The 9,207-nt window shown below is 37.6% G+C and overlaps 1 long non-coding RNA gene across 1 annotated transcript; it reads left to right on the forward strand.

The window, feature by feature from the left end:
- The first annotated feature begins 425 nt into the window (after positions 1 to 425).
- Positions 426 to 3,493, forward strand: LOC111814368. The gene is made up of 3 exons (XR_002819371.1): positions 426 to 833; positions 943 to 1,021; positions 2,742 to 3,493. It is a non-coding gene; the product is annotated as an uncharacterized LOC111814368 (long non-coding RNA).
- The last annotated feature ends 5,714 nt before the right edge of the window (positions 3,494 to 9,207 follow it).

Consider the following 9,207-nt stretch of genomic DNA (forward strand, 5'->3'; position numbering starts at 1 on the left):
TTTCCTCTCCGTCTGGGCCTTAAAATCCATTTTGGAGTAACTAGCCACTACTCTACTTTATTCACAAACTTAGAGTTAAAATTATTTAACACCCGATGACTAGTTTATCTCCAAGTGGATTTTGTGTTTCATCATTTCTCTTTTTTATAAGCCTTTCCTTATTTTTCCATTTCTCCATCTCTGTTCCTCATATTGGTTTACTCTATGACTAAACTCAATTTTGAATTGCTTAACAATGATACCGCAGTTATTTTAAGATCTTCTCACTCACTCAAGTATTTGCCGATGTCATGTAGTTAGAAATTTGTCCCTCCAACTTGGGTGGAAAATTCCCATCTTGCTATTTTAGGACCTAAGGAGCACACATAGTAAAGCATCCGTGAGTCAGAGAAATTGCAAGCCTTCATCAAGCTCTATATATAACTGGAGTTTCTAAATGATGTGAGAAGGATTTTTCTTCTTGTAAGTTGCCTGTAGATGGGACTCGGGTCCCCAGAACTGTGGGAGTCCTGCCTCTGTGGAGCACTTGTGTACGATGTCAGACAGTTTCTTAGCTTCTAGGCAACTCCTCGTGCTGGCAAACGGTGTGCTCGGCCTCGTTCACTGAGAAACTCCATGAACTCACGCCACGACTGTGTTGCAAAGCATTCTGAATGAATGAAATCCAAATTAGTAAGTCTGAACCATGCTTTCAATCTTGAGACCCTAGTGACATGGCACTTGTTTATGTAAATCAATTAAGATAACACTACAGAAAATCTAAAAGGAGGTCATGCTTATCTTCAACAGCCAAATAAATGGGAGAGAAAAGAAATGGATGATTCCAGCCCTAGGTGATCCAAAACTTTATGGCCTACTTTGGGTTTCTTTTTACTTGAAGGGGATCAGCTACAGCAGTTACAGCAAGACTTAGTGCTTGAACTCTCCCGTTCTTCATCACAGAAACTCTTGGCATAATTCTCCACTAGAGCTGGTGAAGCTGTACTGATTCATGCAGCAATGACCGGGAGCTAATTTTAAGGTAAATATCTTATACTATTTTAAATCTTTTATTTATTTTCTTATTTGGTACAGGGTCTCACTACACAGCTCAGGCTTGCCGAGATCCTCCTGTCTCAGCCTCCCCAGTGCTGGGATTACAGGCATGCACCACCATACCCAGTTCCAGAGCTAGCAAGGCATGCGGTAGCAGGGATCAAACCTGGGTCCTTGTGCTTGCCACGCAGGCACTTAGACTGCTGAGCTATCTCCCCAGCTGCAGTAAATACTTTGTTACAACCAAAGGAAACACATATTTTCAATATACACAGGGCAGCATCTCACTAAAAACAGATTAGTCCGCCTCATCTGGACTACACAGGAATTAAGACGTGTTTTCATGGAGTCTTTAATCAAAACTCTAAAGGAGAAACTGCAAGCAAAGTGTATCGATCAGCAAAGATTTGGCAAATGGGTTCAGACTAGGAGAATCTTGAGGAGGCGGTAACTTGGGTTGTAGAAAGGGTGCAGGTAAGTTCAACCATTTTTGTAAAAGTTAGAAAACAAGATAATCTTTCTGATGCTTTTGAAACCTGTCTGTAATTTTACATAAATATCATGAAAAACTTCACCACAGGAAAATAATTTAATTTGCAAATTATGGGCTCTCAACTAATTTAAGAAAATAATTTTTAATGCAACATTTGAAAAGGGTATTAAACTCAAGATTCCAATTTATTATCAACATGAAATATAAGATTTACACAATTGATGATTATCCAGAAAAAATGATTGACACAAATTATTTCTTAAGTAAATGATGAGTGTTTGGGGGAAAGAACATTTGAACATAGTCATATCAACACTAAAACATAATTTTTTCAACATGAGACTTACTTTATTTGAAACTATCAGGCCAGCGAGATAGCTCAGTGGACTAAAGCACCTGCTTAGACAAGTGTAGGGACCGCAGTTAGATCCCCAGAACGACACGCCGCACCAGCCCCGCCCCCAGGGGCTGGGCCATCCAGAGTCCAGGCCTGGTGGCACATGCGTGTAATCCCAGTGCTGGGGAGATTGAAAACAGGAGGATCACTGTGTCCAAGCTGTGTAATGAGATACTGTAACAACCAAATACATTAAAAAATAAAAACTATCAATGAACTAATTATTTAGTATTTATAGATAGATAAGAGGTAAATGGAGGATAGATGCCCAGATAGATAAATGATAGGTGATAGGTGATAGATGATAGATGATAGATAGATAGATAGATAGATAGGATATAACCTACACTTTCCTTCTGAGAAAAGTAATTGTTAAAGATCATTCTAAGTTTAAAGATTATAATTTTTAAAATCTCATTTTGAATTCGAAATCACTGCATGTGAAATTATAACATTTGGAAGTTTATTTTTGAATGAAGTCATACTGTGCTTCTAAAATTTCAATTTCATTGATTCCAAGAAGTTTCATTTTTAATCTCTCACTAACAAAATGTACCTTTTATAGTTTTCAGATAGTTCCTTTTGTTAGAAAAGCTGTAACTACTATGAAGACAACAACATGCAATGTATTAATTATTGTAACTGTCCTACTAACCTGTTTTGAAACTGTTTCATTGTTATTTTTTCTCATTAAAATGAATATAAAATAAATAACAAAAGTCATAAATTCCTTTTGTTATTCTCTTTAAATATTAACCTTTGAAACACATGCAGTTTTGTTTTTACTAAACCAAATTCTCTTTTCTATGCATTTAGTTACTACTAGGAGCAAACTTTGGTTTCATCATTAGGCACTAAGGCACAAGATAATCTGATTTTGCTTTGTACTCTTCCAGCAAGACATTGCAAGATTGGAGTCTACAGAACTGATTGTGCTCTCACTCTGACTACAAAATATTATAGATTTGAGTTTGCACTTAGCTGCTTATTGGAACAGAAACTCTTCTGGGGATGTGTTTCAATCTTAGAAAGAAGCACATTATTGATAAGCTGCTTTAACCATTTGGTCCCTAATGGCCATTTAATGCACTCACAAGCGATGCATTAAAAGATTTCCTAACAATAAAGATGTCCCAAAGTCCCTAAATCAATTTCAGGCTGTGATCATTTCAGGATAATGAAATGGACAGGAGGGAACCAGCCATCTGGGTAATTGGGCTTGCAAGTTAGTCTTAAATAAATATAAGATGATGTAATTGTCTGTAGAATTCCAACCATTAGTCTTACAGACTCTGAGAGATTTCAAAACAATCTGAAGCATCTTGTTCTGAATCTGTTGTTGTAAAAAGAACATGTATTTTTGTTTTACTGTTCATCTTTCCCCATAAATCATGCAGATTTTGTTTTGGGGAATCTTATCCACCTAGTTGATTATCCACACTGCCTGCAGTTTGTACTAGAACTTTACCTTTCTGAACATACACCTTTTGAAGAAAATAGCTACACTTGGGCATAAGAAATTATTTTTATAAACATCTGCTCTTCCCTAAATGACTGCTAAATAACCAGTAAAAATAAAATGATTAAGCCATCATTTGTCTGAAACTTTCCAAGTTGAATTCACTCTCTTCTATTGACTATACTTTTTAACACACATTATATGCTAAAAGAAATAGAAAAAAAGCCAGCTCTCCAAAGGCCAAATGAGTAAAAGTTCTCTGATGTATTTGGATGTAGCGTTCATCTCTTCATTCATCAGCTATTTCCTGAGCACTTATTACACACGATGTGTTGTTACAACTGACGCAAGCAAAGCAACACTGTAACCCTTACAATGATGGAGTTTATCTCCTAGTAGAAAGCCTGGACAAGAAGAAAATAAATAATGAGCAAAATAACTTTAAATAAAGTAGTTCCAATGACTTAACATATAAATTGTATAAATAAACAACTGTTCATGAACAGTGAAACACCTGTACGCATAGAGGGGATATAAATAGAGACAGAAGCTTGACAGGCCACTAGTCTGAATGACTAAAATAACACTTCTATCAAGAATTGGTAACCAAGGAAATGGCACTATTTCTCACAATGAAAACATTAAGAAAGATTTTCAACAAAAGATTTTTCAAAAGACATCAACGTGATGCACTTCTGTCCAGAGCCGTCCAGTTCTTTGGGTGATTTTGTAAGCATGTACGTGTGCAGTATCAAGCAATGAGCCCAAGGCAACAGGCACTGGCAGCATTACAGGATTTGCCTGACACCCAACTGGATTATTAGCTCTTTTCTCACTTGCCCACAATCAGGAGCGCAGGCTTAATGCAACTCACACTCTTGAGTACGAAAGTGGTCAGATACCACTTCGCGTGTCCATCAGGTGTGCCGGGGACCACTCATACCAGTTCACGAGAGCCACCAGTGCAGTTTTCAGGACTTCAAGCATCTGGCTAGCCTCACGTTGGCAGCCTCAGTCAAGCACTGATGGGAGCACTTACACCACAAAATCTAGCGGACACTGGAAACCAGAACTCTTTTTCAGAGCCGAACTCTCGCCACTGCTTCTGTTAACAGTGATGACAGTGATACCAGCAGGTGTCACATCTTCAAGCCTAACTGGAAATTCTGAGCACGTTGCAAACACACCAAGCATCGTCTATGCCAGCTAGCTTCACAATAACCATTTGAAACTGGACGACCACTAGCCACATCTTACAAATGAGAAAGTGGAAATATGGAAGATTAAATAAAATGTCCTACCGTGAAACTACATAGTAGTGAAGCCAAGACTCAAGCCCTCAGGTGCTCCGACTCCATCCTCAATCTACATAAACTGAAGGTGCTGCCAGGAGCGGGGTCTGAAGTTCATTTTCTTGGCTTTACTCAAAGACATTCGAGTCACTATGGATTGTTTCCCAAAGCACTTCCACAACCCGCCCTCCGCCTCCATACACAAGTTTCTCAGGTCACAGAGCCCTATCACACGATGGAAATATCTGAAGGACGAGGCTGAGAAGATTTTTAGGCAGCCTGACTCAGTGTGCATCTCCTTCTTCATTTTCCCTTAAACCTGGAATGACTTGTCAACGTTCAGTAGCACTGAAGCTTCATTCAGTTGTATGTGGTTTAAATCCATGTGGCAGGCAGCACTATGCAATACAACAAATCTGACTAATTCATATTATTTCTTTACTGAAATTCCATATAGGTTCTAATTTTTAATAATCACTATTTTTCATTCTCTTTAAAAAATAAAAAATAAATACAAAAATAGGCCAGTGAGATAGCTTAGCAGACTAAGCTCCTGCTTAAGCAAACACAGGGACCAGGGTTTGATCCTGAGTACCACACGCCTCTCCAGCCCCATCTGCAGGCTTCCTGAGCCAGTCACGGAGACCTGGCATGGTGGCACATGCCTGTAAGCTCAGCACTGGGGACGCTGAGACAGGAGTATCACTATGAGTCCAATCTGTGTGGTAAGCCCCTGTGCCAAATACATAAAATTAAAAATTAATTAATTAATTAACATGACAACCAACATACGAGAGTGGCCAAAGGGCTGACTCTAAGAATGATCAGGACTGCTGTAAGGGCCTCCAGGGTTCATTAATTTTGCATTCAGTGAAAGAAAACTAACCTATAAGATGTACAGGAGAGAGTAGGTCAATGAAGAGGAAAAAGATCTAGTTTTATTGCTTTAGCACCTAAACTAATGCAATACTTACATTTTAAATTTTTTTATATTATTAATAATTATTATCCTGGGCCGGGGAGATGGCTCAGTGGAATAGGCGCTTCCCTGGCAAGCGCAAGGGCCTGAGTTCAGTCCCCAGTTCCACCAAAAATAATAATAATTATTATTATCCCATATCACTGTGGTCCATTCGTTATTACCTTAGCTTTTTATGTTATATTCTTTATGACGCTCGTTTTCATTTTGCCTTGTGAAGCCACTGCACGTCATGTGCGTGTGCTTGCAGCAGTGTCTAGCGGTGCTCTGAAGTGCACACTCCCTGGGAACCCTGGAACACTAAACAGTCCTGATAACTTCATGCATTTGAGACTATGACTGAAACAAGCAGCTTGGTGATTTCACCTCAAAAAATATATTTTTGTGACCATGCTTATTATTATTCATTTGAGACTAAGATATTTGTAAATTCATATTTTAAATCTCCCCTAGCTGTACTGACATTAATATTACACTAATCGTGTTTAACAATCTTGCTAATATTATAGTACTTTAAGAGCAATAACGGTATCATCTTTACCGAGAGTTAAGAACTGCATATGTCAATGAAGTAAACGTCAGAAGTCCCACTCCCCCTCGACGCAATTCTAAAGCAAAAAAGATTTTGTTCTCTGACACACAGAAGCATTAGCATATTCTAATGAGAAGCAAAACAGGATCATAACAAGCCATTAAAATGTATACAGAATCTATTGAAATTGGTGCATCATATTAAATAAGCAGCACTAATAGGACATGGTGAAAAAAATCGAAAATATATTTTATGGAATAAAAATTATTAAAACTGAAAATCAATCATGCAAGTTGGCTGAGGAATTTCTCTATAAACATCAATTGAAACTATAGTATAAGGTCTGAAAAACGTAAAACCTGAGCTAATATTTCAAACATCATGCTAAATATTCATAGTTTCATCTTGTCCTACAAATTCTTTTTCTGCAATATTTAATTCATGACTTAAAATTATCTCTAATATCTATGCTACTTACCTGGCATCAAAGAAATTTTTCAGAAATACTTAAAATGCCTCCTCAAGAAACTTTTTCCATTTTTATTTATTTATGAGAACAAGTTTTCTCATAATTTGTACCTCTAAAAAGAAAACTATGAATAGAATGATATTACAGTTTGTCTCAGTCTTCACAAGTACTTTAAAAAATTTGAAATATTTGTTATTGTGCTCATTTGTGAAATGCTAATTATCAAAAAGTCTATCAAAGAGAAATTTCCAGAGCCAGCGGTATAGCTCAGCAGACTAAGCACTTGATTAGGTAAGCACAGGGTCCAGGGTTTCATTCCTGGCACCGCGTGCCACACCAGCCCCGCCCCTGGACACTCTGAGCCAGTGATGGAGTCCAGGCATGGTGGTGCATGCCTGTAATCCTAGCACTAGGGAGGCAAAAATCAGGAGGAGATGTAGTCCCTATACTCCTCAAAATCTTCCATGAAATTGAAAAGGAAGCAATCCTCCCAAAATCATTCCTGGAAGCAAGTATTATATTAATACCAAAACCAGGGAAAGATGCAACTAAGAAAGAGAACTACAGGCCTATCTCCCTCCTGAACATAGATGCCAAAATCCTCAATAAAATCCTAGCAAATAGAATACAGCAAATCATCAAGAAGATCATACACCATGACCAGGTAGGATTCATCCCAGGGATGCAAGGATGGTTCAATATTCGAAAATCTATCAATGTAATACACTATGTCAATAGAGCGAAAATTAAAAACCACATCATCATCTCCATTGATGCAGAAAAGGCTTTCAACAAAGTCCAACACTCATTCATGTTCAAAGTCCTAAAGAAAATTGGAATAGATGGCCTCTACTTCAATCTGGTAAAAGCCATTTATGAAAACCCAACAGCTAACATAATCCTAAATGGGGAAAAACTGAAATCTTTTACTCTTAGATCTGGCACAAAACAAGAATGCTCTTTATCACCACTCGTATTCAATATAGTTCTGAAATCAAGCTACAGCCATTAGACAAAAGGAAGGAATAAGAATACTAAAGAAGAAGTTAAATTATCATTATTTGCAGATGCCATGATACTTTACTTGGAAGACCCAAAAAACTCCACCAAGATGCTACTAGAATTAAAACGGAAATTCAGTAGCATAGCAGGTTATAAAGTCGATATCCAAAAGTCAATAGCATTCTTCTACACAGACAACAAACAGTGAGAGGGAAATTATAGAAACAATACCTTTTACAATAGCACTGAGGAAAATGAAATACCTTCGAATTAACCTAACTAAAGAAGTCAAAGATGTTTTCAAGGAAAATTACAGTACTCTGAAAAAAGAGATCATAGAGGATTTCAGAAAATGGGAAGATATTCCATGTTCCTGAATAGGAAGAACCAACATTGTGAAGATGGCCATACTCCCAAAATTGCTCTTCATATTTAATGCAATCTCTATCCAACTACCACCAACATACCTCACAGAGCTAGAGAAAACATTCCTAAAATTTATCTGGAACCAGAAAAGACCTAGAATAGCAAAGGCAATCCTGGGCAATAAAGACAAGGCAGGAGCCATTACAATTCCTGACTTGAAATTATACTACAACGCTACTGTGATAAAATCAGCATGGTACTGGCAACAAAATAGACCTGAGGATCAATAGAATAGATTAGAAGATGCTGAAGCCTCTAAGAACACACTCAGCCACATTATCTTTGACAAAGGGGCCAAACATACTCACTGGAAGAAAGACAGCCTCTTTGACAAATGGTGCTGGAAAAACTGGCTCTCTACATAACAAAAACTAAAACTTGACCGAGGTTTACCACCATGCACTAAGCTACAGTCAAAATGGTTTAAAGATCTAAACATTAAAACAGAGACACTGAATCTCCTGGAAGAGAAAGTGGGAGGAACTCTTGAAGACACAGGGGTAGGCAAAGAGTTCATGAACAAAAATCAAGTTGCACAGGAAACACTTGAAAGAATTAACTGGGACCTGCTCATACTGAGAAGTTTTTGCATGTCAAAAGAAATTATCAACAAAGTGAAAAGACAACCCGTAAATTTGGAAAAAAATCATGACAAGTAATCGGACAAAGGTCTGCTCTCTAGAATTTATAAAGAACTAAAAAACACTAGGGCCCCAAAATTTAAAGACCCAGTCCAGAAATGGGCATCTGAGATGAACACACACATCTCAGAGGATGAAATTAAAGAAGCTAATAAATATATGAAAAAATGCTCCACATCACTAGCCATCAGTGAAATGCAAATTAAAACCACATTGAAATATCATCTCACCCCAGAAAGAATGGTTATCATAAAGAAATCAACCAACAACAAATGTTGGAGAGGTTGTGGGGAAATAGGAACCCTTCTCTACTGCTGGTAGGAATGTAGAATAGTGCAACCGTTATGGAAATCAGTGTGGAGACTCCTTAGAAAAGTTGGACTGGAAATCCCATTTCAACCAGCTATTCCTCTACTGGGAATTTTCCTGTAGGATTTGAAAACATCATATCATAGGGATATATGTGTGCCTATGTTTATAGC

Source organism: Octodon degus, unplaced genomic scaffold (assembly GCF_000260255.1).
Source record: "Octodon degus isolate 3935 unplaced genomic scaffold, OctDeg1.0 scaffold00299, whole genome shotgun sequence".
Classification (NCBI taxonomy): Eukaryota; Metazoa; Chordata; class Mammalia; order Rodentia; family Octodontidae; genus Octodon; species Octodon degus.